Below are 16043 nucleotides of genomic sequence, written 5' to 3'. Positions count from 1 at the left end.
TTGTATACTAGTAAGACAATAGGCATGTAATGTTCCAGAGCAGTGGTTCTCAACCTTCCTAATGCCGCGACCCTTTAATACAGTTCCTCATGTTGTGGTGAACCCCAACCATAAAATTATTTTCGTTGCTACTTCATAACTGTAATTTTGCTACTGTTATGAATCGTAATGTAAATATCTGATATGCTATATGTGTTTTCCGATGGTCAAGACCCACAGGTTGAGAACCGCTGCTCCAGACGGACCCACCCCTTCTGAGCTGTTCTGCATCATTTGATCTTGACATTCAGGCACCTTCACCAGTAAGCACTGTGTAAAAAGATTGGAAGCTGAGGAGATACATGCCCTAACCCAGACTCCCGACCCCCAAAGAGAGAGACATTTAAAGGTGTTTCCAAATACTGGAATCCACGGCTTGCTTTCTTGCCCATGTTCCTTCTAGTACTCTCTTCTTTATTTCCTAGAAAATAATTGAATAAGCTCAGTCACCCTGAGTGTTAGAATTTTAGAATTGGGCCCTAGCTGGTTTGGCTCAGTGGATAGAGCATTGGCCTGTGGACCAAAGGGTCCAGGGTTCAATTCATTTGGGGGCTCCTCCCTGGCCTGGGCCCTGGTTGAGGCTCATTCAGGAAACAACCAGTCAATGTGTTTCTCTCACATTGATGTTTCTCTCTGTCTTTCCCTCTCTCTTCTACTCTCCCTAAAAATCAATGGAAAAATATCCTCAGGTGAGGATTAACAAAACAAAACAAAAAAAGAACTTTAGACTTGGAAGAAACTTTATCATATTTTAGTTAAGGAAATGGAGCCTGAGGTGGTTAAACTATAGCCCTATATCACACAGCTGAGAACCCAGCATGCCGCCCCACAGAGAACTTCACCTTTGCTGAAAAAATGCTTTCCTCACTAGCTCAGAAATTCCTGCCATTAATCAAATGTACTTTGATTTATAACATCAAAAGTCAACTTTAATGCCCAGATCTTAGCTGGGAAGAGCAGCCCACAGAGGGAGCTACCTGAGGACATTAACAGCCCCAACATCCCTCCCTTCCCCAATGTAGAGCAGCAGCAGTTTCCTGGGGGTGGGGAGAGGGGTCGAGGGGTTCTCAACACATTTTAATATTCCAAGATGACAATGTCCTACACCAGAGTCTCTCAAAAAAGAGTAGGAGTCATAGCAGATCTAATACACAGATACAAACTAAAGAAGGCAGTCAAAATGGGGAGACAAAAAACAAGCCCCAAATGAAAGAACAAGAGAATCCTCCAGAAGAAGAGCTAAATGAAATAGAGATGAGAAGTTTACCAGAGTTCAGACTAATGATTACAAGGTTGCACAACACCATGAGAAAACATATAGAAATTATGAAAAAAAAATGACCAGTAGAAATGGAGAATGACATAGCACTAATACAGAACATATTGGAAAGAATACACCATAGATTAGGGCAGTGGTTCTCAACCTGTGGGTCGCAATCAATGAAAATACATCCTGCGTATCAGATATTTACATTACGATTCATAACAGTAGCAAAATTACAGTTATGAAGTAGCAACGAAAATAATTTTATGGTTGGGGGTCACCACAACATGAGGAACTGTATTAAAGGGTCACGGCATTAGGAAGGTTGAGAACCACTGGATTAGGGAAGTGGAACATCAGTGAATTAGAAGACAAGGTAGAAAAAAATCACTCAGTCAGAGAACCACAGAGGAAAAAATTAAAAAACAGGAGAACAGCTTAAGGGAGCTGTTTGACAACATGAAATGTAACAATATTTGTATCATAGGAGTACCAAAAGGTAAAAAAGTGAATAAGGGATAGAGAAACTATTTGAAGAAATAATGGCAGAAAAGGTCCCTAGCCAGTTGAAGGAAAAAGGCATACACGTTCAGCAGGCATAGAGAGTCCCAAGGAAGAAGAACCCAAAGAGGTCCATGCCCAAACACATCATAATTAAAATACCAGAAGTAAAAGACAAAAAGAGAATCTTAAAGGCAGCAAAAGAATTTGTTACTTACAAAGGAGTTTCAATAAGGCTTTCAGGTGAATTTTTATTAGAAACTTTTCAAGTCAGAAGGGAATGGCATGAAGTATTCAAGGTAATGAAAAGAAAGGATCTGAAACCAAGGCTACTATATCTAGCAAGGCTATCATTCAAAATAGATGGTGAAATAAATAATTTCCAGGCAATAAAAAAGAGTAAACGAGTTTATCACCACCAAACCAGCATGCAAGATATGCTAAAGATAATACTGTAATAATAAGAAGAAATAGAGAGGGAAACATATGCATAAAAATTAAAATGGCAATAAATAAGTGCCTATAATAATAACCTTAAATGTAAATGGATTAAATGTTTCAATCAAAAGACATGGTATAGCAGAGTGGATATGAAAGCATGACCCAAATATATGCTGTTTGCAAGAAACCTACCTCAGAACAAAAGACTCACACCAGATGAGAGTGAAGGGATGGAAAAAAAAATTCTGTGCAAATTGCAATAAAAAAAAAAAAAAGCTGGGGTAGCAATACTCATATCTGGCAAAATAGACTTCAAAATGAAAGCCATTACAAGAGACAATAAATGTCACTACATAATAATAAAGGGATTGATGCAACAAGAGGATATAATAATGGTAAATATATATGTACCCAATATAAGAGCAGTTGAATATATAAAAAAACAATTCTGGAGGACTTTCAGGGAGATATCAACAGCAATACAGTCACCGTAGGGGACTTTAACACCCACTGACTTCACTGGATAGATCTTCCAGACAAAAATTCAACAAGGAAACATAGGCTTTAAATGACACACTAGATCAGATGGATTGTTTTATAAATTACTTTGAATTTAGTAGTAGTAGTAGTAGTAATAGTATAAATATTAGTATTAGTATTTTATCTTTATTTTGAAAGTATTACAGATGTTCCCTTTTTCCCCCATTGTTCTCTTGTAGGTCACACTTCACCACACTATTATCTGTGTCCATGGGCTATGCATATATGCATGTAAGTTCTTTGGTGAATAGCTTTCCACCCACCCCCCGCCTTCCCTCTGAGATTCAACAGTCTGTTCCATGCTTCTATGTCTCTGGTTATAGTTTATTCCACAGTTTATTTTGTTCATTAATTCCACATATGAGTGATATCATGTGATACTAGCTTATTTCACTTAGCATAATACTCTCCAGGTCCATGCATGCTGTCTCAATGGGTAAGAGATCCTTCTGTTTTGCAGTTGCATATATTCCATGGTGTAAATGTACCACAGCATTTTTTATCCACTCATCTATACTAATAAAAGATCCTTCTGTTTTGCAGTTGCATATATTCCATGGTGTAAATGTACCACAGCATTTTTTACCCACTCACCTATACTAATAAAAGGGTAATATGCTAATTCGACTGGGAGACCTTCTGGACAAAGCCATGGCAGTGGGGCCAAGGCAGAGGTGGTTAGGGGCAATCAGGCCAGGAGGGGAGGGCAATTGGGGGTGATCAGGCTGGGGGGGGCAGTTGGGATTGAGCAGGCCTGCATGGGGGCAGTTGGGGGCAAGCAGGCCGATGCGGGGGGGGCAGTGAGGGGCGAGAAAGCTGGCAGCGGGGGGCAGTTAGGGGCAATCAGGCAGGCAGGCAGGTGAGCGGTTAGGAGCCAGCAGTCCCAGATTGCGGGACCTGTGGGATCGGGCATAAACCAGCAGCCGGACATCCCCCAAGGGGTCCCAGATTGGAGCGGGTGCAGGCCAGGCTGAGGGACCCCCCCCCCCCATGCATGAATTTCATGCACTGGGCCACTAGTCTATTATAAATTACACTGTTATGAACATAGGGGTACATATATTCTTTCTGATCGATGTTTCGGGTTTCTTAGGATATATTCCTAGTAGTGGGATCACTGGATCAAATGGCAGTTCCATATTTAATTCTTTGAGGGCATTCCATACTGTTTTCCATGATGGCTGCAACAGTCTGCATTCCCACCAGCAGTGTACTAGGGTTCTCTTTTCTCCACATACTTGCCAGCACTTGACATTTGTTGATTTGTTGATGGTAGACATTCTGACAGGTATGAGGTGATACTTCATTGTCATTTTAATTTGCGTCTCTCTGATGATTAGTGACTTTGAGCATGCATGTTTCCATGTTTCTTGGCCACCTGTATGTCCACTTTGGTGAAATTTCTATTTAGATTCCTTGCCCATTTTTTTAATTGGATTGGTTATCTTCCTTTTGTTAAGTTGTGTGAGTTCCTTATATATTTTAGATATTAACCTCTTATCAAATGTATCATTGACAAATACAGTAGGTTCCTTTTCCATTTTGTTGATGGTTTCTTTTGCTGTATAGAAGATTTTATTTTGATTTAGTCCCATTTGTTTATTTTTCTTTTGTTTTTCTTGCACTAGAGATTATATCAGTGAAAATGTTACTATATGAGATGTCTGATATTTTATTGCCTATGTTTTCTTCAAGGATTTTTATAGTTTCACAAATTACGTTTAAATCTTTTATCCATTTTGAGTTTATTCTTGTGTATGATGTCAGTTGGTGGTCTAGTTTCATTTTTTTTTACATGAAGCTGTCCAATATTCCCAACACCATTTATTAAAGAGAGTGTCTGTACTTCATTGTATGCTCATGCCTATTTTGTCAAATATTAATTGAGCATAATGGCTTGTGTTGATTTCTGTGTTCTCTGTTCTGTTGCATGATCTATATCAGTGATGGCAAACCTTTTGAGCTCGGCGTGTCAGCATTTTGAAAAACCCTAACTTAACTCTGGTGCCGTGTCACATATAGAAATTTTTTTGATATTTGCAACCATAGTAAAACAAAGACTTATATTTTTGATATTTATTTTATATATTTAAATGCCATTTAACAAAGAAAAATCAATCAAAAAAATGAGTTCGCGTGTCACCTCTGACACACGTGTCATAAGTTCGCCATCACTGATCTATATGCTGGTTTTTGTACCAGTACCAGACTGTTTTGATTATGCTGGCTTTGTAGTGTAACTTGATATCTCATATTGTGATTCCTCTAACTTTGTTCTTCCTCAAGATTGCTGTGGCTATTTGGGGTCTTTTTTGGTTCCATAGAAATTTTTGGAGTATTTGTTTTTGATCTGTGAAATATTCCATTGGTATTTTCATAGAGATTGCATTGAATCTACAGATTGCTTTGGGTAGTATGGATATTTTAATGATGTTAATTATGTTAATTATGTTAATTCTAAGAATCCATGAACATGGTATATTCTTCCACTTGTTTATATCTTCTTCTATCTCTTTTTTCAACATCCTGTAGTTTTTGGAGTGCAAGTCATTTACCTCCTTGGTTAAGTTTATTTCTAAGTATCTTAATTGTTTTGTTGCAATGGTAAATGTGATTATTATACTAGTTTCCCTTTCTGAGAATTCATTATTGGTGTATAAAAGTGTCAATAATTTCTGGGTGTTAATTTTGTATCCTGCTGAGTTGCTGAATTCATTTATTAAATCTATTAGTTTTTTGGTGGAGTCTTTGGTGTTTTCTATGTATAATATCATGACATCTGTGAATAATGACAGTTTTATTTCCTATTTTCTGATATGGATGCCTTTTATGTTTTCTTTTTGTCTGATCACTGTGATTAAGACATCCAGTACTATGAGAATGGTGAAAGCAGACATCCCTGTCTTGTTCCTGTTCTTATGGGGAAATGGTTTTAGTTTTTGCCCATTGAGTATGATGTTTGCTGTAGGTTTGTCATATATCACCTTTATTATGTTTAGATATGACCCCTCTATTCCCACTTTGCTGAGAGTTCTTATAAAAAATCAGCGTTGGATTTTTTCAAATGCTTTTTCTGTGGATATTAATATGACCATGTGATTTTTGTCTTTCAACTTGTTTGTGATGCATCACATTTATTGATTTGTGAATATTGTATCAGCCTTGCATCCCTGGAATAAATGCCACTGGTCATGTTGTATAATCTTTTTAAAATATTGCTGGATTCGTTTTGCTAATATTTTGTTGAGGATTTTAGCAACTATGTTCATCTGGTATATTGACCGGTAATTATCTTTCTTTGTAGTGTCTTTATCTGTTTTTGGAATTATGATAATGCTGGCCACATAGAAAGAGTTTGGAAGTGCTCCTTCCTCCAGGATTTTTGGACTAGTTCAAGTAGGATAGGTGGTAGTTCTTTGACTGTATGGCAAAACTCCCTTGTGAAGCTGTTCATACAAGGGCCTTTTTTTGCTTGGAGATTTTTTTATTACTATTTCAATTTCATCAGTTGTTATTGACCTATACAGGTTTTCTGATTCTTCCTGACTGAGTTTTGGAAGATTGTATTTTTCTAGGAATCTGTCCATTTCATCCACATTGTCCAGTTTGTTGGCATATAGTTGCTCATAGTATTTTCTTACAATCATTGGTATTTCTGTGGTTTCATTTGTTACTTCACCACTTTCATTTCTGATTTTATTTATATGGGTCTTCTCTTTTTGTTTCTTGATAATTTTGGCTAAATGTTCATCAATCTTATTTCTCTTTTAAAATAACCAGCTTTTGGTTTTGTTTGTCTTTTGTATTGCTTTTTTTTCCCAACTGATTTTTGACAAGGGTGCCAAGACAATTTATTGGGAAAAGAGGTCTTCTCAACAAATAGAACTGGGACAACTGGATAGTCACATGTGAACCTTACATCACATCATATTCACTAGTAACTTAAAATGAACCAAGATCTAAATATCAGACCTAGAATTTTTTTAATTCTTTATTGTTTAAAGTATTACATATGTCTCCTTTTATCCCACCCCACCCCCAGAATATGCCCTCACCACCCTACTGTCTGTGTCCATTGGTTATACTTATATGCATGTATACAAGTTCTTTGGTTGATCTCTTCCCTCCCCCACTCCTTCCCTCTGAGGTTGGGTGGTTTGTTCGATGCGTCTATGTCTCTGATTCCACTTTAGTTTATCTGTTTATGTTGTTCATTCTATTCCACAAATGAGTAAGATCATGTGACATTTATTTTTCTCCGACTGGCTTATTTCACTTTTGTTTGCTAGAAGTTTTTAAATTATTGTTTCAATTTCATCAGTAGTTATCAGCCTATTCAGGTTTTTTTTTTATTTTTCCTGATTGAGTTTTGGAAGCTTGTATTTTTTTTTTTAGGAATATGTCCATTTCGTCTAGGTTGTCCAGTTTGTTGGAGGAGAGTTGTCCCTGGTATTTTTTTATAATCTTTCGTATGTCTGTGAGGTCAGTTGTTACTTCACCTCTTTAATTTGTGATTTTGTTTATTTGGGTTCTCTCTCTTTGTTTTTTGGTGAGCCGGGCTAGAGGTTCACCAATCTTGTTTATCCTTCAAAGAACCAGCTCTTGGTTTTATTGATCTTTTGTTTTGTGTTTTTTTTTTTTGGGGGGGGGGGTCTCTATGCCGTTTACTTCCACTCTGATCTTTATTATTTCCTTCCTTCAACTTACTCTGGGCTTTTCTTGTTGCTCGTTTTCTAATTCTTTAAGTTGCAGGTTATATAATGTATTACCAGTTTTACTTTTTCTTTTCTTTTTTTTTTTTTGAGGTAAGCCTGTAGAGCTATGAACTTCCGTCTCAGAACTACTTTCACTGTGTACCATAGATTTTGGATTGTTGTGCTTTCATTGTCACTTGTTTCCAGGGCTTTTCAAACAAATGTTCCCAATAGGCTGAATGCTACCAACATAGCAGAAGGAAAACCTACTGGGAAAATGTTTTGTGGTCATGCCCATGGCAAATGAGAAACTGCATTCGAAAAGCCTTGGTAATGACAACAGGATGCTTTTTAAAAAATTCTTTATTATTTAAAGTATTACATATGAATCCTTTTTCCCCTATTGACCTCTCCACACTAGTTCCCATCCCAGTACATGCCCTCACTCCCCCTACTGACTGTGTCCATGGGTTATGCTTATATGCATGCATAAAGTCCTTTGGTTGATGTCTCACCCCGCTCCTCACAAACCCCCCACTGCACACTCCCTGCCTTCACCCTGAGGTTGGATAGTCTGTTCGATGCTTCTATGTCTCTGGATCTATTCTAGTTCATCAGTTTATGTTGTTCATTATATTCCACATATGAGTGAGATTATGTGATATATACTTTTCTCCAACTGACTTATTTGCTTAGCATAACACTCTCCAGATCCATCCATGCTGTTGCAAATGGTAAGAGTTCCTTCTTTTTTACCGCAGTGTAGTATTCCATTGTGTAGATGTACCACACTTTTTTAACCCACTCATCTGCTAAGGGGCACTTAGGCTGTTTCCAAATCTGGCTATTGTAAATTGTGCTGCTGTGGACATAGGGGTGCATATGTCCTTTCTGTTGGTGTTTCTGATTTCTTGCAATATATTCCCAGAAGTGGGATTCCTGGATTGAATGGGAGATCCATTTTAAATTTTTTGAGAAAATTCCATACTGTTTTCCACAGTGGCTGCACCAGTCTGCATTCCCACCAGCAGTGCACAAGGGTTCATTTTTCTCCACATCCTCGCCAGCACTTGTCATTTGTTGATTTGTTGATGATAGCCATTCTGACAGGTGTAAGATGGAACCTCATTGACAACCATTTCTTACTTCATCAGTAGGGTCAAGTTTCTAAGCTTTCTAAATCTCCGTTTTCCAGCTAATGAAAAGAAAATAGGATTCCACTGAGTCTCCTATCTACCTACTCCAGAACTTCTGTGAGGATCAAATGAGACTAGGCATGGGAAAACGCTTCACAGACATTTGGTTAAAGTATAAAATGTTTCCACCTGGCTATAAAGCAAGTCCTGTTCCTGGGCTGAAGAAACTGCAAGGAGGCTAGTTGCTAGGGAGAGGAAGCCGGGCATTGCTACGTGACATCATTACCTGGATGGTTGGACACTTAGCATATTAGCCTTTTATGTGTATAGATATGCATAGCTCATGGACACAGACAATAGTGTGGGGAAGGTCTGGTGTGGGGAGCAGGTGCAGGCTACAAGGGTAAATGGGGGGAAAAGTGGACACCTATATTACTTTCAATAATAAAGATAAATTAAAATAAATAAATATAATACAAATTCTTAATAATTTTTTAAAAATGTTGACACACTGGATCAGATGTATTTAGTTGATATTTATAGAACATTTCATCCCAAAACAGCAGAATATATATTCTTCTTAAGTGCACATTGAACATTCTCAAAGTTAGAACATGTTAGTACACAAAATAAGTCTTAAAAATCCAAGAAGATTGAAATCATATCAAGCATTTTCTCTGACCACAATGATATGAAACTAGAAATCTACAACAATGAAAAACATTCAAACACATGGAGGCTAAATAGCATGTTGTTAAGGAATATATGGGTAAACAATGAGAGCAATGGAGTAACGAAAAATTATCAGGAAGATAATGAGAATGAACATACAATGGCCTAAAATTTATGGGACACAGAAAAGCAGTCCTAAGAGAATAGTTCATAGCATTGCAGGCCTACTCAAGAAGCAAGAAAAGTTTCAAATAAACAGTGTAATCCTACACCTAAAATAACTAGAAAATGAGCAAAAAGAAAAGCCCAGAGGCATAGAAGGAAGAAAATAATAAAGATCAGAGTGGGAATAAATAACATAGAGACTAAAAAAAATACAAAAGATCAATGAAACCAAGAGTTAGTTGTTGAAAAGATAAACAAGATTGTTAAACCTTTAACCAAACTCATGAAGAAAAAAGAGCAATAACCCAAATAGATAAAAGTTAGAAATGAAAAAAGTAACAAATGACATCACAGAAATATAAAGAATTGTTAGAAAATACTCTGAACAACTATTTGCCAACAAATTGAACACCTTGGATGAAATGGATAGATTTCTAGAAACATACAATCAGTATGAGTCATAAAACCTGAATAGATGAATAAAAACAAATGAAATTAAAGCAGTAATAAAAAAAAACTCACTGCAAACATAAGTACTGGACCAGATGACTTCATAGGTGAATTTTACGAAACATTTCTTCTCAAAGCATTCCAAAAAATTCAAGAGTAGAGAAGACATCCAAGCTTTTTTTTTTACAAGATCAACATTATCCTAATTTCAAAACTGATAAAGAACTACAAAGAAAGAAAATTATAGGCCAATGTCCCTGATGAACATAGATACTAATATCCTTAACAAAATATTGGCAAACTAGATCCAGCAACACATTAAAAAGATCATACAACATAATCAAGTAGGATTTATTCCAGGGATGCCAGGTTGGTACCATATTTGCAGATCAATCAATGTGATACATCACATAAACAAAATGAACATGATCACATTAATAGATACAGAAAAAGCATTTTATAAAATCCAGCACCTATTTATGATAATAAAATCTCAGCAAAGTGGGAATAGAGGGATCATATCTCAACATAATAAAGGCCATATATGAAAAACCTGCAGCCAATTTCACACTCAATGGACAAAAACTAAAAGTGTTTACCATAAGATCAGGAACAAGACATGAATGCTAGCTTTCACCACTCTTATTCAATAAAGTATGGAAAGTCTTAACCACAGCAACCATACAAGAAGAAGAAATGAAAGACATCCAAATTGGAAAGGAGGAAGTAAAATGTCACTATTCAGAGTTGACATGATATTGTACATAGAAAACTCTAAAGACTCCATCAAAAAAAACTACTAGATCTAATAAATGAATTTGGCAAAGTACCATGTTAGAAAATTAACATTCAGAACTTTGTCATATTTTTACACCAATAATAAATTATCAGAAAGTGAAATTAAGAGAAAAATCTGATTTACCATTGCAATAATAACAACAAAAGTAAGGTACCTAGGACTAAATTTAACCAAGGAAGTAAAAGACCTGTACTTGGAATATTATGGACATTGAATAAAGAGATTGAAGAAGATATAAATAAGTGGAAGCTCATACCTTGTTCATGGATAGGAAAAAAATAACATCATTATAATGTCCATACTTCCCATGACAATTTACAGGTTCAATGCAATTTCCGTTAAAATACCACTGGCAAATTTCACAAATCTAAAACAAATACTCCAAACATGTATATGAAACCACAGAAGACCAAAATAGCCTCAGCAATCTTGAAAAAGAACAGAGTTAGGTATCATAATACCTAATATAAAACAAGGCCATTGTTATCAAAACAGCCTGGTACTGGCAGAGGAACAGGTATATAGATCAATGCAACAGAACAGAGAGCCTAGAAATCAACCCACACCTTTGTGATTGACAAAGGAGGCGAGAATATACAATAGAGCAAAGATAGTCTTTTCAATAAATGGTGTTGGCAAAGTTGGACAGATACATGAAAAAAAAAGAGAGAGAAACTGAACCATCAACTTATACCATACACAAGAATAAACTCAAAATATATAAAAGACTTAAATGTAAGTCATGAAACCATAAAGATTTTAGGACTAAATTTAACCAAGGAAGTAAAAGACCTGTACTTGGAATATTATGGACATTGAATAAAGAGATTGAAGAAGATATAAATAAGTGGAAGCTCATACCTTGTTCATGGATAGGAAAAAAAATAACATCATTATCAGCAAAAAAAAACATCAACAAAATATAAAGGGAACCCACTCTGTGGGAGAACATATTTGCCAATGATACATCTGAAAGGGGTTAATGTTCAAAATATATAAATAACTTATACAACTCAACATCAGGAAGACAAACAATCCAATTAAAAAATGGGCATAGGTCCTGAATGGACACTTTTTCAAAGAGAACATATAGATGGCAAATAGACATTTGAAAAGATGCTAACATCACTAACCATTACAGAGATGGAAATTAAAACCACAATGAGATATCACTTCACACCTGTCAAAATGGTTTTCATCAATAAATCAACAAACAACAAATGCTGGCAAGTATGTGGAGAAAAGTGATCTCTTTTGCACTGTTGGTGGGAATGCAGACTTGTGCAGCCACTGTTGAAAACAGTATGAAGTTTTCTCAAAAAATAAAAAATGGAACTACCTTTTGACCCAGTGATTCCACTTCTGTGAATATATTTTAAGAATCCCAAAGCACTATTTCAAGAGAATATATGCAACTCTATATTCATTGCAGCATTATTTATAGTATCCAAGATCTGGAAACATCCCGAGTGCCCATCAGTAGATGAGTGGATAAAAAAAGCTATAGTACATTTATACAATATACATTTATACACAGTTAATACTATGCAGCTGTAAAAAAGAAGAAAATCTTGTTTGTAACAGCATGGATTGACCTGGAGATTATTATGCTAAATTAAATAAGCCAGTCAGAGAAAGACAAACCATAGGACCTCACTATATGTGGAATCTAATGAACTAAATAAACTGACAAATAAAATAGGAACATTCACATGGATACATTGAACAGACTTAGCTATCAGAGGGGAGGGTGGTGGGGGGACTAGATGAAATGTGAAGGGATTAGCATATATATATCCTATCTAATAAAGACAGAATATGCTAATTGACTGTCACACCCTCACAAAATGGCAGTGCCCACAGCCAATAAAGAGGGAATATGCTAATGGACTGCCACACCCTCACAAGATGGTGAAGCCCACAGCCACAAGATGGCAGCGCCCAGTCCCCTCAGCCCTGCCTCATCCAGCCAGAGTCTCCCAATCCCCTCAGCCCCACCTGATCCAGCCTCAGTCCCCCAGTCCTCTCAGCCCCATCTCACCCAGTCCCCGCAGCATCCAGCCTCATCCAACCTCAGTCCCCCAGTCCCCTCAGCCCTGCCTCATCCAGCCTGAGTCCCCCAGTCCCCTCAGCACCACAGGGGAAGGTAGTTGGGGGCGATTGAACCGGCAGGGGAGGGCAGTTGGGGATCATCATGCCAGCAGGGGAGCAGTTAGACACCAATCAGGCCAGCAGGGGAGCAGTTAGGGGGCTATCAGGCTGGCAGATAGAGTGGTTAGGGGCAATCAGGCAGGCAGGCAGGCAGGCAAGTGGTTAGGAGCCAGAAGTCCCAGATTATGAGAGGGATGTCTGACTGTCGGACATCAGGCCTAAACTGGCAGTCGGACATCCTCTGAGGGGTCCCATATTGGAGAGGGTGCAGGCTGGGCTGAGGAACGACCCCCCCCCCATGCCTCTAGTGAATATATATCCTATCTAATAAAAGAGAAACATGCAATTGACCATAACCCCAACACCCTTCCCATTGGCTAATCAGCATATCCTTATGCAAATTAACTGCCAACCAAGATGGCGGCCGGCAGCCAGGCACTGAAGCGAACAGGAGGTTTGCTTGCTCCAGTTATGGAGGAAGCCAAGGTTCCCCGCCTGCCGCTGCCGGCCTCTGAGCTTGCACTCTAAGAAACAATGTTGCAAGTATAGAAGCTAAACAAACTCCAGAAACCTGCTTTCAGCCAGCAGGGCTTCAGCCAGCAGGACCTCAACAGTGTTTCAATTATAGAAGCCAAACAAACCCAGTACCTGCTCTCAGTAGTCGAGGTCACAGAGCTGCAGCCGAGGTCTCAGAGCTGCAGCCGTCTCAGCTCCAGTGACAGCCATAGAAGGTAAATAAATGCCAGAATAAAAGAAAAAAGAAAAAAAGGAGAGGTTGGGAGCTTCAGTCGCCCGCCAGCCTGAAAATGGCCCTCAGCCCCTCACCCAGACTGGCCAGGCACCCCAGTGGGGACCCCCACCCTGAAGGGGGTGTGACCAGCTGCAAACAGCCATCATCCTCTCACCCAGACTGGCCAGGCACCCCAGTGGGGACCCCCACCCTGAAGCAACAAGATGGCGGCTAATTTGCATACTGAAGGCGGGCGGCAGTAGGCAAGGCTGTCCGCTGTCCTGGGACCTGGATCCGTGACCCTTCCCGGCAGCAGGGCGGCAGCTCGCACAGGGGCGGATCAGCCGGGGTTGGGCAGGGCAGGATGCCTGGCTTCCGCCCAGCGCCAGTCACTCTGGGCAGGTGAGCAGCGCAGAGAGCCTCTGGACAGGGGAGGCAGGCCAGCGGAGGGCGGCCTGTACTCCCCACATGGCGGTGGTGACAGCTGTGAGCGCGCCAAGCGGAGCCTGCAGGCTGAGCTGAAGTAGTGCCTGCAGGCCCATCAGCGCCCAGGAGTGGCTGCGCAAGATCCCGCCTCCTGGCCCAGAAGGTGCAGGATCGCAGGGACAGCCACCATGGCAGGCCAGACTAACGTCCTCCTGGCCGCACCACTGGGGTTTGCAGATCTGCAAAGCCAGAGGCCTCCAGTGTGCACATTCCCCCTGGCATGCGAACATCCCCCAGCACACTGTCACCCTCCCGCGCCTGCAACAGTTGCAAACCAAGGCGTGCACAAGTTCCCCCTGCCTCTCCACCGCACTTCCATCAACCTGGCATGCCTAACACCCCCACAGGATGTGCACACATCCCCTCTGATGTGCTCACGTCCTTTGGAGAGTGTCTGGGTGTTCTGGGTGCTGAGAGTGGGCGCCTGTGAAATGACAGTGAGAGGGCGGAGTGGTGATGCCCTGTTCCCACAGAGGCCAGTGCAGCTACAAGATCACCTCTGGGGGGTTAATGCAGGTGCTGAGGCAGGAGCAGGTGCAGATAGACACACCTGGTGGGCACGGGCGGCCCTCGCTGAGGTGCCTTTGGTCAGCGTTCAAGATCAAGAACCCAGAGGCAGAGAGGAATTCCGTCCTCTCAGTGAAACAGTGGGATAGTCGGGGTGACTGTAGAGGAGGAATGTGCACTTTGGGTGCCAGCACCCATGAACGAAGGCTGCCCTGACTGAGCCTTGCTTGCTTGGGGCCTAGCGCACTCCTGCCAGGCAGCGGGTGACAGGATGTGCTTTTCTGAATTAATGAGAGAAAACGTTGATTCTCCTGCTGCCCACGAAGGTGGAAAGTGAAGTGGGGAGACATGTGGGGAGTGAGCGAGGTTCCCTGTCTGGGGGTTCCAAATCTGCTGTTGGTTTATTTCACCGCTGACTAGAGATATACAGGGTGTCCCCCCAAAATGTATACACACTTTGAATACCTACTAATTCCAATGGTTTTAAGTATAAGAAAGAAACAACAATGGAGCTGTTATCTGTTAAAAGTGTGGGCACAAACAGGTAGTTGGACATTCCCTGAGGGGTCTCAGATTGGAGAGGGTGAAGGCCAGACTGAGGGGCCCCTTTCCTCCCCCCTCTACCCCAGTGCACGAATTTCATGCACCGGGCTACTAGAGTATATATATAAAACTAGAAAATTAGTCATAAATTTTCACTAAGTAGGAAAACTCCTGGATCAACTATTTACTGCAATAAGAGAATAAATACCTTGTACTGGAAGATTTTCTAAATAAATGATGAATTTGAAAATTTCTGCATATTTATATGGTATAAGAAGAGGAAGCATTTTTATCATTGACCACATGTGTAATCAATTCGTGAGAAAACATGGAATTCATGGAGAAAAGTCATATAACATGTTCACATTTAGTTGTACATATTGATAGGCAGTTTAGACCAGGGTTTCTCAGTAGCATGATTGACATTTTGGTCCAGATAATTATAATTCTTTGCTGGGGGGAAGGGGTCTGACTGTCCTGTGTATTCTAAGATCCCTAATCTCCCTGGCCTCTACCCACTAGACTACTCCCTCCCTTTTCTCCATTGTGACAACCAAAAATGTCTCCCAATATTGCCAAGTGTCCTCAGGAGGTCAAAATCATTTATACTCCTAACACACACACACACACACACACACACACACACACTCCACTGGTTTAGACTATATTATGAGTTTCAAAATCAATGTATTGGTTTTCCAAATATGACTATAAATATGTTTATACAACCCATGAATTCTCTATAGCTATTATTGTCTCCAGTTCCCAGAATATTCACAAAATTCCATCAGCGCTATATATTAAACAAATGAAGAAACGTGGTTTATCTCGGCTTAAAAGAAAATTTTGTCACACTGGCTAGAAGGGAGAGAGAAAGAGAGAGAGAGAGAGAGAGAGAGAGAGAGAGAGAGAGAGTTTTATCTTT

The 16043-nt window shown here is 39.7% G+C and overlaps 1 non-coding gene and 1 pseudogene across 1 annotated transcript; both read right to left on the bottom strand.

Moving 5' to 3' along the window:
• The window catches only part of LOC102427403, a 75766-nt pseudogene that overhangs the window by 1496 nt on the left and 58227 nt on the right, over positions 1-16043 (bottom strand).
• Positions 7699-7819, bottom strand: LOC111825274. The gene has a single exon (XR_002828449.1). It is a non-coding gene; the product is annotated as a small nucleolar RNA SNORA32 (small nucleolar RNA).

Source organism: Myotis lucifugus, unplaced genomic scaffold (genome assembly GCF_000147115.1).
Source record: "Myotis lucifugus unplaced genomic scaffold, Myoluc2.0 scaffold_19, whole genome shotgun sequence".
Lineage (NCBI taxonomy): Eukaryota > Metazoa > Chordata > Mammalia > Chiroptera > Vespertilionidae > Myotis > Myotis lucifugus.
This window is presented reverse-complemented; position numbering and strand designations above follow the sequence as displayed.